We start from the raw sequence: 19,712 nt of genomic DNA, 5'->3' as shown, positions 1-19,712 counted from the left end.
GTTTTCATACCATTAGCTTTTGTTTTTCATTCTTTCCATCTCATAGTCTTTACTCTTGGAAGGACTTTCTCCAGATTTTTTGAAACGGGAATCACCTTTCTACCTGAGAAAAATATACCTGTTGTTCAGCTGGAAATTTTCAGAATTTTAAATATATGCCAAATTTGTTTCTAAACCACCCTCTTAAGGATAAAAAGCCACGTTCTAATGGTGTTACAGTTTATATAAATATCAACTTATTTGATAATACTTTTAAGATAATATCACACAAGACATAATGCAAATTGAAGGAATGAAACTTGCATCCTTTGTTGTAATGTTATTGTTACAAGTCTTTTCCGGATCTTAAGTGTTCTGTTCTGTGCTTGGATGGCTAAACTCCAGTTCCCTTCCAACCTATAAAAGGGGGGTGGTACTTATTAATAGCCCTCTCAGTTAGTAGCTTTTCAGCCTGCAGAAGACTGAGCCCTCAGTTCTACAATCTCTGTAGAGATAATGGATACGACAGCACTGTTTGCTCCATGTGGTGTATTTGACGACATAGGAGGAAAGGTCATCTTCTAACCTCTAGATCAAAAGTTCTCTGGAGAAGTAGAAACGAAGTCAATCATTTCTCCTTCTCTTGTGAAAATGGTTGTGATCCAAGAGGGATAAATGTTTCCTATCTCTTGCATATCCTAGTTAAATCATTTAGCCCCAGCCTATAGAAAATATTATGATCTTGATATGGCAAGTATTTTATATTATTTTCCCTGCATAGTAAATTATTTTCTGGAAATAAATACTGGTTAGCAAGATAAAACTCAACTTAATAAATTATACTCACGGTTTGCAAAGTATGTTTAAAAAGTGATCCCAGGAGATGGGTTTTCCTCTAAAATATTTTCTTGTCTCTTTTAGACTTTTACAACTTCACCTTCAGACGGTCTCTATTCCCAACAGCCAGTCTTCATTGGTCCAAGTCCTATGTTCAAGGTAAAATACACTTTTTTTTTCCTCTGAGCATTCTGGCTCTTAAGAATCTAAGTGCAATATGTCTTTTTGATAGACAAAAACATGTTTTGAATGAAAATATTTTGCCTCATTTGTTTCATAAGTTGAAATAACATATATGCCAGAGCTAGCTTTTCCAGGTATGTTAAAACTAAGGGAAAGAAAAGAAAAAGAGTACTTTTCAGATAGGGATGACTATTTCTGTTTCATAGATGGAAGAACTGATGACTTGGGCACAATCACTGAGGCATGTTTCTGAGCAGGGACACTGCTGATGTGATCCTAGAAACATTGGAGGAAGAAAGGACATGTTTTAAATCCTGTCTTTTTTAAGTGGCACATAACAAAACAACACCCCCCCCCCCACCCTGCGAAAAAACCCTAAGCAAATGCTTTATCAGTGAGAACTATTTAGTAAAAATTGTCAATCAGGTTAAAATAGAGAATCGGCACATTTAGACCAGAGTCCCTTGCATTTTGCTGTCTAGTAGAAAAATGCTATAGTTAGTCAAATCCTGGTTCAGTCCTCAACTGCCTGGGTAAACTGGGGCTGTCCTTTTATAAGCATTGGTTTTCTCATCTGTAAAAGACTTTGGTGCTCATGAAGACTTAGTCCTTAGACTCAAATTCTGTGAAATTTACATAGTGCAGACTCTATGGAGTTGACTTTATTTGAAATGTAGTCACAGAATTACTTGATTCTGTTTTGCTTCTCCAAAGGTGAGAGGTTAATAAATATCAGTTCCTGCCTCACAAACTGAAGAAGCAGAATTAATGCTTTCAGGACTTGTACACAATTGGTCAACGTGTTTTCTTTGACATACGAGACAATGATAAGTATTAGCTTGATCGTATTCCAGATAACTGCATATTGTGTATACAGCCCTGTATGGGGAGGCATAAAATATTTGCTGCAGCTCTGATAGATTTTGAGGTGCTGCCATTTTGTTACAAGAAACAAATGGTATTCAGGTATTTAGCTGCTCACTTTATTAGAGTCATTCATAAAACATTTTATTGAGAGGATTTAAAATTATGGGCGCCTGGGTGGCTCAGTTGGTTGAGTGTCCAACTTAGACTCAGGTCATGATCTCATGGTCCATGAGTTCGAGTCCTGCATCGGTCTCTGTGCTGACAGCATGGAGCCTGGAGCCTACTTCGATTCTGTGTTCCCCCAACCCCCTTCCTCCTCCACTCACATTCTGTCTATCAAAAATAAACAATAAAAAAATTTACAATTAAAGTGTATGTGTATTTAGTCATGAGTAGATTTGTCCTCTCTATCCAGCTGTCTTTCCTTCTGGATGGGCACACTTGTAAGAATATGCTAGAAGGGAATTGCAGGGCCCTCTCATTGCTGAAGGGGCAAACTTAACTTGGGAAACTTCTCAAACCTATTTATGTCTTAATTTCAAAGTAGGTTGATTGACAGGGGGCAAAATATGTAGATTAAACTCCAACTTGTAAAAATTAAAATTTAATTCTAGTTCTTGGACAATAATTGATAGGATTAGAAGATAATGCTAAGTACCCAATAAATTGTCACGATATTACTGGACAGTAGAAGAACATCTTTTTTTAAAAAATAAGACCTAAATCTTGATAAATAAATAAAAGAAATTACAATAAATTCCCACATCAATTGCTTTTTTCCTCCATTTAGCCTTGAGTTAGGAGCAATTTTTTGTTCCTCTCTTTGTCCTGCTGAACTGAACTTCTTTAGTGGCCTATACTAAGTCATTAAGGGGATTTGCATTACATGTTTCCCCAAAATAAAGAGATTGCATTCTAGTCTCCTCCAAACTGCTCTTTTTCCTAATTTCCTGTCTCCCACGCTCAAATCTCAAGTTATTTGCCCTGCCTTTTTCTTCCTCATGACCTGTATTGATGACCAAATCTTGTTTCTTTTTGGTACATCATTTCTAGCCATGCTTTCTTTCCTCTTCCTATTGTACCACCTTAGTTCACGTTCTTGTCTCTTTATGACTAAAATACTGCTTCGATCTTCCAATTGTTCTATCTTTATGAGCCTCTATTCCTAGCATCTGTTCTGCCTGCTATTGCCAGATTCATTGTCCTAAAAACTGCCTTGATCATTGCATATGTCACTCTCTGTGCAAAAACTTTCAAGGACACCAGTTTGTATACAACATTCTAAACTACTTAGTATGGAAAAACAAGTAACTCTTTTACAGCAAGATTTCAGACTGCCTTTCCAGCTTTGTTTTACTTCCAGTTTCTTACCCAGTCTCTGACCCAATTAAACATAATACTCAGTTTCCAAACACCGAGATTTTATACAATCCTACAAACTGAATTAGTTGCAGAATTCATTTGCTAATGCATCATGGGCTTTCTTATGAGATTTCGCTTTTGGGCTTGATGTATAGTTTAGATATTTATTATTCCACCTAATATTTAAAAAAAAATTTTAGCAATACTATAAGGCAATTAAGTACACGATCTGTGTAAACTTTGACAAATTGTTCAAAATTTCTGTTTTCTCAATCAGAAGATGATGGCACCATAAAGAGCACTGCTTCAAAGTGTTTTTACAAGAATAAAATAAACTAATATAGATTAGGTGTCCAAAGAATACTAGCTATCATTAATTTTAATTATGTTCATATTCTTCACTACTTTATACATAGAAAGTGAGTAATCAGTAAATCTGTTTGCTTTTATATTTAATTTAAAGTCTATAATATTACTAGTTAATAGAGGAAAAGACAGGTAAGGGAAGGAGAGAGACTAGTGTACAAAGTAAGAAATAACAAAAAGAAAAACAATGTCAGAAGGAAAAACCTAAGCCTCTCTTGTGACCTAAGTTAGTAATTACCTTAGCAACTACATTTAGAACAAATTGGATTAGGTTTGAACACCTTTTTTTTTTTTTTTTTTTTGATGAAATCAATGGCCCTGGGATTCCAATGTTCTTATATGTGTTCTTCATAGAATAATGAAACGGCAAATCTGAATGACTTTCACTATTACAGATCACTGAGGCTTTGTGAGGAGTCTGCCACTACAAAATGCTTCTGGGAACAGGCAGAGAGATGAGGGTATGATCAGTAACCCTGATTTATTCTTAATTTTCAGAATTTTGACTTCATGAGGCCCTCAGTAGCTCTATGGCAGATGTCAGGATCTAGCGCCCGCCCACGTAGCTCATGAACAGAACCACTGAAAGGCAGAAGTGTAGCTTCAAGAGAGGTGGAAGATGAATAAAAAGGGACGTTCCTGCCTGACTTTTCCTAGGTCGGAGCCATGTCACATTACAGATCCATGTCCGATTTCTCTGGTGCGTGTCTTCCTGCTCTTGACCAAGGGCTCTAGACTAAGTACTACCTTTTTTCAGTTAGGGGTCCCATATCTTCCCTCATTTCTTTTGATGTGAATCTTGCCTGATAATCTAGCATGTGATTTATGGCTATCCAATTTACTGTTGCAGCACATCCAACTTCCATCCACTTTATTGGTCTTAATCACCCTGATTCCTGCTTTGTGGTATCTAGTTTCCAAAGGATTCAGCAATAACCACAATCATGGAAAGAAATCCAGGGAATTTCCAATGGTGTTTTTTTAGTTTTCGAAAGGAATTCTTAGAGCATCTGTTTTTGTTTTTTTTTTTCTGACAGAGGAGGCAATCTGGCTAATTATAGACATGGTTTACACCTGCAATATTTGATTTTGGAGGAGAATTTCCCCAAAAAAGAGTGAATGAGGAGTCTGAGCCAAAATATGCTCAAATTCCTTGGCTGAGCTTGAAATCTTTAAATTCCTCAGTAATGATAGTAAGGAAAGAGGCTGCCCAATAGGGGAAAAGTATCATAAACTCTAGAACTTAAATTTGAGCCTGACTTTGTAAGTGTTCTTTGTGAGTTTTGTGTTCCTTGGTGAAATTTCACTTAATGTACTTGACACTATAAGCTTTGATGAGTTTCTCTCAGTTGGTTCCAGTTGTCTGTACTTGAGGCCTTATGTGCAAAATATAATTTGCTGATTGTTGTGTTTGGAATATAGAGCTTCCTTCCATGAGAATGAAGATGTGTCTGAGAATGCAGAAAAATTATAAAGTTCGCAAGATGTGACACAAATTTCAAGTGTCAAAATAGAATTATAAAATTCCAGATACAGTTTTAAAAAAAGTATAGGAGCACCTGGGAGGTACATATCAAAGTAGTTATAGTTGCTGCATGCCTGGTTTTCAGCTATTTCTTAGTTAAGCCATATCGTGTTTCCCTTTTTATTGTGAACTCAGTCTCTCAGTTTGGTTATCTAAAATGCCTACAAGACAGATAATTTACTGGACTGTTTAAAGCCAGATGAAAACGTTCTAAAAAGTAAAGCTTATTCATATTTTTATGCAAAGATATTTGTTACTATATGTCTCTAAATATTAATGAGAAAACCAAGCAATTTGGAGTCTAAGGGAAAGGTCTTGTGAACTCCTATTTATCATGAATTAAAATATTTTTGAACAATTAATTGGTGCCAGTAACTTTGGAACAAGAATAAATATAATAGATATTTGTAGGTGATGATACTACTTAAAGATTAAAAAACCCTCTTGTGTCTGCAGTACTGTATAATAATGATACGTACTCATTATGATAGCTTGGAAGATTTCTAAGGGTTCCCCTTAGTGCTTTATACATTATAAAATATTAAGTTATGTTTAGCACAAATGGTGTTTACTTAATACTTTCTAATTGGTAAGTAGATGTTTGGGATAAATAGGCATTTCCTATTTAGTTAAATAACACAGTGTTAATGGTGAGAGGTGGCTGGGTAATTAGAATTCTTTTTGCTTTGAGATGTAGTAGAAATAACCTTTAGAAAGTAAGTTAACTCTTACATGGATTGATTATTAGTATTGAGGGAAATATTCTGTACCAAGATCACAGACCTGACTCCTAACACATCATATTGTAAGAGAAAAACAATTGGTCATAAAGAACAAAGAGAAAAAAATAACGTGAAGCAAAATCCATCTCTCTTCCCAAAAGAGCAATTCAAAGCCAGAATCCTACTGGAGGAAAACTTGAATATCAACTCTCTGTCTGAAAAAGAGTACATTTTTTAATATTTATGGATACTAGGTTTATATTAATAATTTTGTTGAGATCACTACTGAAATTCACCTTAGGGTCCTGAGGCTTCTGCAGATGGCTACATAAGATGGGGCATGAGTGTCACAAACAATAGGAGAAAGTCAAGTTTGGGTTTGAACCATGTCCATAAAATTGCTTTTTCAGAAACCCCAGCACACCAAAATGACCATGTGCACATTTTCTGTTCTTGCTGTATGCCTTAGGCTGCCTGAGGGACCTCTCCTGTACCTTTCTGACTGGGAGGTATACATCCTCCCTCTTGCGCTGCTGCCTTTGTCCTAATTAGACGAGCTTTAAAACATTGGGAGTCTAGGGGATTCCTTCTGGGTTAATTACAGAGCTGTAAGCAGCTTTTGCAGGAGAAGTGAAGCAAGTTCAGTTTTAGACAAGATGTGTCTGTGTGGCTTTAATGTGTGATTGCTTGTGCAGGGGCCAAAAGGTTTGGCTTTCCTGACACCTGTCTCCCTCACCATCTAGTCTGGTCTTAATTGCTAGTGCCTATAACTGTCTTCTTTTCTATTCTTCACGAGACTGTGAGTTCCTTGACAGTAAGGCATGTGCCGTTATCATTGCCAAACTGATGGAATGCTTACATATATTAAAGAGAAAGAAAACCCTGGTGAATTAAAATGATTCTGATGGATACAGTACAACAATTTCCTGTGTTTGACATTGTTAATAACAAAAGATAAAGCTTAAACAAATTTTATTGATATTTTATTTTATTAAAATTGTTTTTTAATGTTTATTAAAAGAGACACAGAGTGTGAGTGGGGGAGGGGCAGAGAGAGAGGGAGACTCAGAATCTGAAGCAGGCTCCAGGCTCCAAGCAGTCAGCACAGAGCCCAACACCGGGCTTGAACTCACAAACCATGAGATCATGACCTGAGCCAAAGTCGGACACTTAACCGACTGAGCCGCCCAGGCATTCCTATTGATATTTTAAAAAATAGGGAATGGCATAGGCTATGATTATTGGTCAGAGAGAATATTCCAGACGGAAGGAATCCTTGTGGGGCAAAAGGAAATAACAATGTTTGAATGGAGAGCAGGAAGCTGTTTTTGTCGATATTTAAGAAGCCTTTGGGCACTTTGCTAGGCTCCATAGAAAGAATGCAGAAATAAATAGAAAAGGGCACCTGCCATCAAAAGCTCTTAGATTTACTGCAAGAGGAAAACATGAATACAAATTACTGTATAGGACATGCAGGGGCGCCTGGGTGTCTCAATTTGTTAAGTGTCTGACTTTTGATTTTGGCTCAGCTCATGATCTCATGGTCATGAGATTGAGCCCTTCGTGCTGGACATGGAGCCTGCTTAAGATTCTCTCTCTCCCTGTCTCTCTGTCTCTTTTTCCTTCTGCCCCTCTCCTGCTGTCTCTCTGTCTCTCTGTCTCTGTCTCTCTCTCCCTCTCTGGCTCACTGTCTCCCTAAAAAAAAAGTGCATTAAGAGGAATTGCCAAACTATTGAGTGTGAATGTGGGCTAAGTATGAAGTATAAATGGAAGGAATGTATTGTAAGATTCTGCGTTGGGACAGGGATGGTCTAGTGAAGAGGAAATAAAAAGTACAGTGTCTTCAAGCAAAGTGGTAGAGACATGTTTTGGATAGAGCACAGAATATCTAGTGAGGAGTAGGGCTGTTAGTAGGTCTGAATTTTACACGTTATGCATCAAGGAGTCACTTTTTGATGGAAATACTTGGAAAGAAAATACTATCGTGTATTGAAATTGCTTTCTTAAATAACTTTCTCGGTTTATATTGATCTTACATAGGGCAGAGACTATTGCCATTTGCTCTCCATTGTATCCCCAGACTTAGTATAAGTCACAACACATAGCTGGTGCTCAATAAAAACTTGTTGGGTGAATGAATAAAATGTTCATAGATCCATACTGTCTTTAATTTTTAAAAGCTTTTGAATTCAAATTATAACTAGATTCCTCTTGAATGTATTTTTCAATTCTTCATCTTCACTAGTAACTTACTCTGAGTAGATTACTGTGGAAGTGCCAGAATTACAGAGAATTGTCTTTCAAAGGAGAGGCTTACTGCCTTATTAGGAAGAGAAGACGTGGACAGATAACATGATTGATGTGAGTGAGAACATTACAAAATAAATTGAGCTGTTTCTCTAATGTCAGCAAATGGTTCAATGTTTTGGATGTTACGTAAATATATCTCTTCTTAAGTGTGATCAGATATTTCTTACCTGAACACTATGGCTCAATTTGCATTATCAATGAAGGCAAGTTTATATAATCTCAATTACAATCTTGAAAAATTGTCTATAAATTCTGATAAGTACAGCTTAATTGTTAAAAAAATGTTAGGCAGTTTTTCTTGGTTTCTACCTGAAATAAGAGCTTGGTAGAAAATTCAGAGGTAAGTGGCACCTGGGTGGCTCAGTCAGTTAAATATCTGACTTCAGCTCAGGTCATGATCTCACAGCTTGTGAGTTGGAGCCCCTGTCTGGCTCCATGCTGACAAGCTCAGAGCCTGGAGCCTGCTTTGGATTCTGGGTCTTCTCTCTCTCTCTCTCTCCCTCCCTCCCTCCCTCCTTCCCTCCCTCTCCCCACCCCCACCCCTCCCCCACCCCTCCCCTACTTGTGCGTGTGCTCTCTCTCTCAAAGATAAACATTAAAAAATTTTAAAAAATCAGAAATAAAAAAAGACAAAACAACAACAAAAAAACCCATTAGTCCAAACAGTTCCTGAAGATACCAAGGCAATACAAAGTCCTTAAATTAAAACTGTAATTCCTGATGCCATTGAATCTATAGATTTCTTCTTTGGCTAACATAGGATCTTGTGTTTTGCTGATAATGTCATGTAAAACCTGTTAATTAAAAAAAATTTTTTTTAACGTTTATTTATTTTTGAGACAGAGACAGAGCATGAATGGGGGAGGGTCAGAAAGAGGGAGACACAGAACCTGAAACAGGCTCCAGGCTCTGAGCTGTCAGCACAGAGGCCGACACGGGGCTGGAACTCACGGACCGTGAGATCATGACCTGAGCCCAAGTCAGCCGCTTAACCATTTGAGCCACCCAGGTGCCCTAGCTTTTTTTTTTCTTCTGCTATTACAAATACAGCCAGATACAAACCAGAGGGAGGATTATTTCTGATTATGCGTTCAAGTATTTGTTAGTTTGGAAACATGGATGGTATATAGATGATCTGCAAGCTAATGTCAATGTTAAATTCTCTAGAGAATTGGCTTTTTCTTTTTTTTTTTTTTGGCAAAATTTGCTAAATACTTTTGTAATGTAAGTATCAATCCATTGATTATACCTGTTTTTTGAATGTAAAGTTGCTTATACTGATGCATAATAGAGTTTTTGTTGGTTTGTTTTAAACAACAGACAGTATGGTCATTCTGTCTTCCACATTTAAAAAGACCTGTGCTAGGTGCTAACATGTAACACTGCAGTAGCCCTTCGTCTCAGTTTTGGCAGAGATCTCTAGCATGGTCATAATACAGAAATCAGAGGAAGTATTGGATTGAAAAGTCTAAGCTTATATTCCTGTTTATTTCAGTCGTCCTTCCCACCATCCCTAAGCAGGATAATGAGATAGGGGTTACTTTAACGGGGGAGAAATCAGAAAGGGAGAATAGGCCAATTTGTCCAAAAGGCAAATGAGCCATGACAACTATGAATATCTGTTTCCTCACCTTAACCCAGTCACTCATTCTGTGTGTGTGTGTGTGTGTGTGTGTGTGTGTGTGTGTGTGTGTGTGTACACGCATAGAATCTTCTCCCTATTAAAACACAGCTGTTTTGTGTAGCATTCCCTTACTACTTTGTAATTCTTTGTTCCGTACACTCAGATAATTATCCCATGTATACACAGGGCCATATATGAAAGACCATAAGTAAAGAATAAACAATTACAAAACTATCAAGAGAATGCAACAAACGATTAGGAAGATTAAATGCAGGAGTGTGGGGGACTGTCTTGCTCTCTGCTGGCCAAAAAACTAGCTTCAATTGGTTTATTCCCATCTGTATATAAAGGACATATTAGAGTCATGCTTTAATGCTATGTGATAAAAATTTTAAATCTTTCATTAAAATTTTTGGAAGTTTATTATTTACTTTACTTATTTATAAAGGCAGAGAGAGAGGGAGAGAAAGAGAATCCCAAGCAGGCTCCACACTGTCAGCCTAGAACCTGAAGCAGGGCTCAAACTCATGAACCATGAGATCATGGCCTGAGCTGAAATTAAGAGTCAGGCGTTTAGCTGACTGAACTACTCAGGATCCCCTTAAATCTTACATTTTTAAAAGTTTCAGTAGTAGTATATGCACATATACTTCCTACATCACACTCCTTTCTAAAAATTAGAAATTGTCTTTACACTTTCCTTTTTATCGTGTATGTGGATTTACTTTTTACTACTAGTGAAATTTGAACCTGTAGAGAATGACAAAATAGTTTCAAGGAAAAGAAACTCTTAGAAGTACAAAAGTACTATTTGTTTATTTGGTAAGATTTCAGGGCCATGAAGTTGTCACATTTGGAAATGAGAACAAAAACAACTCTACTTTTCTCCCCTGAGATTACTTGATGCTTTGTTACTCTAAAATTCTTCCAAATATCCCAGATGAGTAAATGAGTTAGGCTGTGCCAGTTATCAACATCTAGTTATCAGATTCTTTCCTGAAAGTTATGGTAGGTAAGGTAAGACCTGAGTAATTGGACACGTGAGGCAGAGAAAGGATTCATCATTTGGTAGCACAGAAAAGATGAACAGAGAAGAGGCCAGGTTGTTGGAAACAAAATTTGTTTACCTTACAAACTTTGTGTTTTAAGGGTTAAGCATTTCTGTGTTCCTCAGCTACAAGGCTCAGGCCAACTAGCTGAAAGCATTATTAGATGCTAGGAAACCTTTGATTTATTACTGGAAGTTTGAACCTCTTGACCCCTTTCACCTGTTGTGCTCATCCTCCCAACCCCACTCCCTTCTGACAACCACCAATTTGTTGTTGGTATCTATGAGGTTGGTTCATTTGTTTTGGTTTTTAGATTCCACATAGAAGTGAAATCATACGGTATTTATCTTTCTCTGTCTGACCTATTTTATTTCACTTAGCATAATTTTCCCAAGGTCCATCCATGTGGTTGCAAATGGCAAGATTTCATTCTTTTTATGGCTGAGTAGTGTTCCGTTGTGTGTGTGTGCGCGCACGCACATGTGTGCACACATGTGCATATGTGTGCACGCACCTCTTTATTTACTCCTCCATTGATAGACACCTAGGTTGTTGCCATATCTTGGCCATTATAATGTGATAAAGATAGGAGCACATGTATTTTTTAAAAATACTCAGAAGTAGATACACTAGATCATAAAGTAGTTCTATTTTTAATTTTTTGAGGATCCTCCACACTATTGTCCACAGTGGCTTCACGAGTTTACATTCCCACCAACAGTACACAAGGGTCCTATTTTTCTGCACATCCTCACCAACACTTGTTATTTCTTGTCTTTTTGATAATAGCCATTCTAACAAGTGTGAGGTGATAACTCATTGTGGTTTTGATTTTCATTTCCCTGATGATTAATGATATTGAACAAATTTTCATGTCACTATTGGCCATCTGTAGGTCTTCTTTGGAAAAAATTCTGCTCAGGTCTTCTGCCCATTTTTTAAATCAAATTGCTATATATACTACATAGTTTTATGTGTTATTTGTGTAGTTTGGTATTCTTCTTTTATCAGATTTATGATTTGCAAATACATTCTCTCATTCAGTAGGTTGTCTTTTCATTTTGTTGATGGTTTCCTTTGCTGTACAAAAGCATTTTATTCATATTATTTATTTATTTATTACAATATTTATTTTTGAGAGGGACAGGGGTAGAGAGAGAGGCAGACAGAGAATCCAGAGTGGATTCTGCACTGACAGCACCAAGCCTGATGTGGGGCTCAAATTCACAAACCATGAGATCATGACCTGAATCGAAGTCAGACACTTAACCGACTGAGCCACCAAGGTGCCCCATGTGCAGAAGAATTTCAGTTTGATGTAGACCCACCTATTTTTGCTTTTGTTGGCTTTACTTTGGGTGTCAATCCAAATATTCGTCACTAAGACCAATGTCAAGTAGCTTACCACCCATGTTTTCTTCTAGGTGTTTTATGACTTTGGGTCTTACATTCAAGTCTTTAATCATTTTGAGTTAATTTTTGTGTAATGGTGTAAGATACTGATCTAGCTTCAATCTTTTATATGTGGCTGTCTCTTTTCCCAGCACCATTTACTGAAGATACTATCCTTTCCCACTATGTATTTTTGCCTTTTTTGTTGTAAATTAATTGATCATATATGTGTGGGTTTATTTCTGGGCTCTCTATTCTGTTTCATTGATCTATGTATCTTATTTTATGCCAATACTATATTGTCTTGATTACTCTAGATTTGTGATATAGTTTGAAATCAGGGATCATGATGCCTGCAGCTTTGTAACTTTATCAAGATTTCTTTGGCTATTTGGAGTGTTGTGGTTCCATACAAATCTTAAGATATTTCTATGAAAAATGCCATTGAAATTTTGAAAGGGATTGCATTAAATCTGTATATTTATTTGGATAATATAGACATTTTAATAATATTATTCCAAACCATGAGCATGGAATACCTTTTTATTTATGTGTGTCTTCTTTAGTTTTTTTCGTCAGTGACTTTTAGTTTTCAGCGTACAGGTCTTTTACCTCTTTGGTTAAGTTTATTCTTAGATGGTTTATTCTTTTTGAAGCAATTGTAAATGCGATTGTTTTCTTGATTTCTATTTCTAATAGTTTGTTGCTAGTTTACATATACAACTAATTTTTGTATATTGATTTTGTACCCTGCCACTTTATTGAATTTATTTATGCTAACAGGTGTGTGTGTGTGTGTGTGTGTGTGTGTGTGTGTGTGTGTGTGTGTGTAGTCCTTAGAATTTTCTCTATACTACACAAAGTAATGTCATTCTCAAAATAACAATTTTACTTGTCCATTTTTTCAATTTGGATGCCTTTTTTTCCTTTCCTAATTGCTCTGGCAAGGACTTCCGATACTATGAATACTATGTTGAATGAAGGTGGAGAGAGTGGGCATCCTTGTCTTGTTCCTGTTACCCTTGTTATTCTGTTGAGGTTCATTCCATCTACACTTTGTCGAGAATTGTTACCATAAACGGATGTGGAATTTTGTCAAATGATTTTTATGCAGCTACTGAGACAATCATATAATTTTTATACCTTTTTATTTAATAGAGTAATTTTTAATTAATTTTTATTTATTCTATTTATGTGGTACCTCATGTTGATTGATTTTCAGATCTTGAATCATCTTTGCATCCCTAGGATAAATGTTACTTGATTATATTGTATGATCCTTTTAATACATTGTTGAATTCAGTTTGCTAATGTTTTGTTGAGATTTTGGAATATATGTTAATCCAGGAATATGGACCTGTAATTTTTTGTGAGTCTGTGATGTCTGTCTGCTTTTGATATTAGGGTAATGATGGCCTTGTAAAATGAGTTTGAAAGTGTTGCCCGTCTTCAGTTTTTTGGAATCTTGAGAAGGGTAGATAATAAAATGTTTGGTAGAATTCATCAGTAAAGCCTTTTAGTCTCCTTACTAGTAATTGGTCTATTCAAAATTTCTATTTCTTCCCAATTATCTTGGAATATTGTATGATTGCAAAAATTTATCCATTTCTTCTAGGTTGTTCAATTTTTTTGGCATATAATTGTTGATAATAATCTCTTATGATCCTTTGTATTGTAACTTCTCCTTCATTGCTGATTTTATTTTTTTAAGTACTCTCTTTTTATCTTGGTGAGTCTAGTTAAAGGTTTATCAATTTTTATTACCTTTTCAAAAAACTAGTGTTTAGTTTTATTGATCTTTTCTATTTTATTAATTTCTACTCCAATCTTTACTATGTATTTCCCTCTGCTTACTTAGGGCTTCTTTTATTCTTATTTCTCTAGCTCCCTTAGGTGTAAAGTTAGATTGAGATTTTTCTTGTTTTTTTTTGAGGTAGGCCTGTATGGTTAAGACTGCAACACATCATCTCTCTCCTTTGTCTTGTATTATAGATACACCTTCCCTGGCTAGCATCTCTGATTGTATAATGTAGGTGGCTTAACTGGTGGGGTGACCCCTACTTGAGGGGTCTGAGCCTTTGGTCATTTTGCCATGCTTAACTGTTTCCCATCAAATTAGTCAGGGGATTATGAGGAGTTTCCTTAGTGGCTTATTTGGGTGCCAGACATACTCTTTCTTGTTTTCATAGTGTAATTTCAGCCCTATATTCTAATGATCAGAATCAGTTCTTCCTGGCGTAAGTTAAAGTAACCAGGTAGCAACCGTATTTTAAGATTTCATGGTGCTTTCACTGTGTCCTTACAGAAGCAGTCCTTCTCTGGGAACCAAGTGCTCCATAATTACAGAAAACAAAATTGTAGGGATGTAAAGTACAAATACTCCAAGCAGAACATTGGGAGTGATAATAAGTAGGGCCACTACTTGCTTCTCAAATATGTATTTTGTCTGCTGGGGACACAATATCATGTGATGATCATGGATTTAGAACGTATATTACATTCTGAAATGTCCCATCCTATCAAGGTATCATTTCTAAACTGGCACTACAAATATTTCTTCAAAGGCTATTTTTAAATTTTATCAGCCTAGAAGCTTCTGGGATTTGGTGTAGTATGTCATAGAACTAGTGAAATGCATAGTCATGAGCCCACTGCTGCATATCCACTACTGTGAAGTAATCCTTTTGGTCTAAGGTGAAATTATGTGGGTGGGAAAAGCAAATTAATATCTGCAATTGTGTTGATTTCATTTAAAATGAAGCATTTCCCTTTCTAGAATAGAAATTCAATGTAATTAATTGTTACCAACTGGCAAGTTGATCTTAAAAGATGAATTAGGTGCTCGGCATTATTCTCTCTTGCTGTGATTTTGAACATTCATCAGCGTTAGTACGTGGATCAACATTGGTGAATGACAGCCCATGCTGTTGAGTCCATGCATTATCTCCATTTCAACTACAATTGACCAAATAATTGTGTTTACTTGGTTATATATTGCTTCTTCCATGGCGGATGCTCTCTGATGAGCATCAGCATGCAAAACCGAAGTTTTCACACTTCATGTCCATTTCCTTAAATCTATCTGCATGTTTCTTACCTGGCTCTCTTTGACTTTGGTATTCCACTTTTTCTTTTTACAGGCTCCTGAGAAATTATCCAAGTGATCTCCGTTGCTCATGAGTTCTCATACATTTTTCCCGTGGACAATTCTCTTTCCACACAAAGTGGATGATCAGGTAACCCACCTCAAATTCTGCCTATTGGGAGGATTTTCCTGCACTGTCATCATTCAGTGCCATATTAAGTAGGACTGTGTAGCAGTAGTCCATTTTCATGGACTTCCCATGTTAAGATAACCACATTCAGAGACAACCCCTCCATACACTAAGGTCAGATTCTTTTCTTCCTCCCTTAGCCTTCCTTAAGGGTTATCTTCCAATGAGGGAGTGTGTGTGTGTGTGTGTGTGTGTGTGTGTGTGTGTGTGTGTACACCCACACACACTCTGAGGGAGAGGCATTGGTGCAATAGTAATGGATGACAAAGATCTAGACTACATACTCATACAGCTTACTTGTGCCCTGTGACACTGTTCATGTCTGATAATCCCAGGTATACCATTTCCATTTTATACTGAATTCCTATTGGGTCCATCTAATCATATGATTTGGTGAGTCAAATAGAACTAACCTTCTGATAAGCAGTTTTGGCAGCATGCCACATACTCAAGTACTCTGCATGTATTTGGGCCCAGTTGCAGGTTGGGAAATACTTTTTTTTGAATAGTGTATAGGTCCCCACCGCAGATGGCATAAAGTTTCCAGAATTGGGGGAGGGGGGTCAGATTGTGACTGTCCTATGGGATCTGACCATAATTTCACAAAGTGACTTTTTTCACCACAGATATCTCTGTCCATAATGTCTGAACTGTATCAGCCTTTGATGTTAGTAGCATATGGGCTATAGTAATACTACCAAGGATAGTTTGTTACTTCCAGAACCTGCAGAGGCTACTACATTTTGAGGCAATGATTTATTTTGTATTTTGGTGGGGATATCTGGGTATCCTATAGACCACTTATTCTGAAAAGCTGCACTAGTGTTGACCTTTGAATCATAGGATTGATCTTCCTCTAGAGCACATATGTCTTATTAAGGCTGTCTTTTTCACCTTCCTGCCATGTTTTTCTCACTGGATCCAACTAACAAGATATCGTCAGTGTAGTGGTTAAATGTAATGTTCTTCTAAATATTCAGATGATCTAGGTCCCAGTGGGAGAATTAATACAGTCCCTGGGCAAGACTGTATATTCTTGTCTGCCCCATTTGAATGTGGTCTGCTTCTGATCTATTTTCCTGACAAGTATAAAAAAGAATGAATTTGCCAATTCAGTGGCCACATACCATGTATCTGAGGCTATGTTAATCTGCTCTAGCAAAGATAGCACATCTGTGAACAAGCTGCAATTGAAGTGACTACTTTGTTGAATTTATGGTAGTTCACTATCATCCTCTAGGATCTATTTTGCTTTTGTAAGGGCAAATCTGGTGAACCAAATGAGATGAATGGAGTATGATTATGATGGGAAACAACAGCTCTGCATCATTTAAAAAATCTTTATGTGTTGTACTGATCTCTGCATTCCCCAAAATAAGGTAGTTTTTTTAATTTACTTTCTTGGCCTCCACTATGATAGCTCTTATCCCACAGGCAAAGGAATCAATGTGGAGGTTTGGCTAACTATCACATATATTCATTCCAATTAAACATTTGAAGACTGAAGAAATTACCAGTGTGTGATCCCAGATAGACTCAGTGGATCACCAAGAGTTCTATCTGAGCTACGACTGTTAATATCTGCTCTTATATACACCCACTCTAAAAGAAGGTTATAATGGTGTTCTGGCCACTTAGTGTCAGCTCAGACTTAGCTCTCCCAGTCCTCACCCCAAAATATTTGGATATTCTCTTCCCTAGAATATGATTATACAAGTAGGCCTTTTTGGTGAAGGTCTATGGGAATTATTACTATTTTTATTTGTTATGATGTAGTGAGGTCCAAACCTCATTGAGACCTGGCCTCTCCTTCAGTCAATAAGTTCTGGGTGACAGTCTTCAATCTCCTGATCATCTATCCATGATTTCTTTTGCATTTCTAAATTAAACATTATCTTCGGAGGAGTGTGTATCTGTACCTCTAAGAACTGCATTCTACTAATGATATCTTTATCTCTAAGTTGCCTCGTGGTTGCAATTCCAACATTGCATCTTATTGTGATAATTGCACCTACCATGTTCCTGATAGAAAAATACTACTACCTAACTTCAATTGTTCTGTGACTCTGTCATTGCCATTGCTATTAGAGCCTAGTTCTATAACATTCCTATCCTATAGAGGATAGCCACCACTGAGATATTCAATGATGCCACTGAGAAACTTAACACATCACTTACCTCATTGTTAAATGGCGTGCCCTGCCATGGAACATTTTTGCCTGATGAGTTTTCTGGCTTTATGTAGTATAGCCACTCTAGAACATCCACTTCTCTGAGACTTATGATCTCTTTCTGTACTGTTTGTCGTATTATTTCTACTTAGTGCAGACAATAATTTTTTCCCCAAGCTTACAAGACACATTATAGCATTGTGTTATATTGTCTTCTATGGTCCTGCCAGATGATAAATTCAGGATCATAAGAGAGTGTTTCCATAGCAATACATTCTTCCCTATTTAACCTCATATACCTCTCCATTAATGCAGCACTGACAGATTCTAGTTAACAAGTATTCTCTCAGTTCCTGTGAGTACATATGAGTACATGTATTTTGGTGAGGTCCTACAGTTTCTTTGGCATATAGTCTCTTTCCTCTCTTAATGGACCGTACATTTACTCAGCTAGATTAGGTTGTGACTTTACCCTAGTTCTTGATCTGAAGGTTCATGGGGGTGTTTGTGGTAGATCTTGTTGGAAACTGCACAGATTTTCTTCTAAGTTAGAGACCTATGCATTGTCTTCACACAAAGATAGAGCACTAGCTGCCAATAGGGAGTGGACCACTTTTGGGGTCTTAGAAGGTTCCAGGGAATATGAAGATTCAAGAGTTTCAAGTGAATTGACCCAGATGTCCCCATCTCATGACTCACAGTCCAATTTTTTCCCCCCAGTTAAGGCCCTGACCTTGGAATAGCCAACCTAACTTGAGAATTAGAACTTCTCTGGAGCTCTGCTGCTCTTCTGATTAATTCCTGGGTCTAGTGCTCAGCTTTTTCTGCATCTGCTACAAGAGGTGAGAATTTATCTGATGACATGAACGTCCATTGTATTTACACTTAGCCTTAAGTTGGTGATTAATTATGTTTAGCCTTTATCTTTCTCTACTGTATCCAGAGCCCCAGCAACAGCTTTTCTATTCCATAGTGCTAATTACTTCCTCTCCTCAACTTCTCAAGTACCTGGAAATACTGTACCCACGGGTTCATTCCCTTCTACTGGTATTGCACCTCAGCCCACCCCTAGTAAATATTTTAACAATTTAATTGCTGCCACAGACGATTCTCAGAGTGACTTAACTATGTGCTTTAGCAATGAACACAAGATTCTTGACAGTTCGTAGAATGAATTATTTAGTTCTGAAGGGGTTATCTCTGTGGTACACCACACTATGCACACTTATCTTTCCATTAATTTTGGGAGTGGATTCAGATGGGAGGCTGTAGTGCAAATATTATGATTGAGATTACATTGATTTTAATTTCAAAAGTACACAGAGTGTATGTTCTCTGGGATATCTTTTTTTTATGTCCTTCTTTCTCTGAAGGCATAGAAATTTACTCAGAAGGCTTTCTCACTGATTATTTTTTAAATTATTTTTAAACTTCTATTTCTAAAATGTATTTTAAAATACCAGATTTTGGTTCCTGGATATCAAAGATCGTCTAATTTGGCATGCCATTCCTTTGGGTCTTGGCTTTGTAGTTGTCATCCAAGCCTAAAAGAAGGGTATGGACTCAGTCAGGAGGGGACAGACAAACACAGGGACATTCAGAGCCTGAATCTTAGGGTGATTTTGTGGGAGAGAGGGAGGGCTTACTTTCCTTTGTGAGAGCACTCTTTGGAAAACTTGAATTTGGATAGATAGACATTGTATATGTTAACTGCTGTGGTTATTAGAGATGTATTTTTGTACTGCCTTTTTAATTTCTTTCTTTTTTCTTATTTCTGCTACACCAGCATCTAGACGTCCTATAGATCAAGTTACCAACTGCTTTCATTGTGATTGTTTACTCCCCGATGCTGTTTGAGGTAAGAGCTGGCTAATGATAAGCATGTTTTAGTTTTAAACTGAAGAGATTTTACATGTATAATTTAGTAATCCTTAGTAAAAAATGTAAGATATTTTTAAAGAACTGCCTTGATATTTTGAGTTCTTCATTGGAAGCATATATTATCTATTATTATATGGATCATGCTATATCTTTACTGAAGAAGCTAAAA

At 36.8% G+C, this 19,712-nt stretch overlaps 1 protein-coding gene across 3 annotated transcripts in view; it reads left to right on the top strand.

Moving 5' to 3' along the window:
• Nucleotides 1-19,712, top strand: part of UNC13C (unc-13 homolog C) — a 612,857-nt gene that overhangs the window by 2,759 nt on the left and 590,386 nt on the right. For all 3 annotated transcript variants that reach the window (XM_060618476.3, XM_060618475.3, XM_060618477.3), the window contains exons 2-5: nucleotides 901-975; nucleotides 15,357-15,452; nucleotides 18,383-18,504; nucleotides 19,456-19,520. The gene's annotated coding sequence lies outside the window, so the exon portion shown is untranslated. The remainder of the gene's footprint in view (nucleotides 1-900; nucleotides 976-15,356; nucleotides 15,453-18,382; nucleotides 18,505-19,455; nucleotides 19,521-19,712) is intronic.

This window comes from Panthera onca, chromosome B3 (assembly GCF_046562875.1).
Source record: "Panthera onca isolate mPanOnc1 chromosome B3, mPanOnc1 haplotype 2, whole genome shotgun sequence".
In the NCBI taxonomy this organism is placed as follows: domain Eukaryota; kingdom Metazoa; phylum Chordata; class Mammalia; order Carnivora; family Felidae; genus Panthera; species Panthera onca.
Note: the sequence above shows the minus strand (reverse complement) of the source record. Positions and strands in the feature narration are given on the sequence as shown.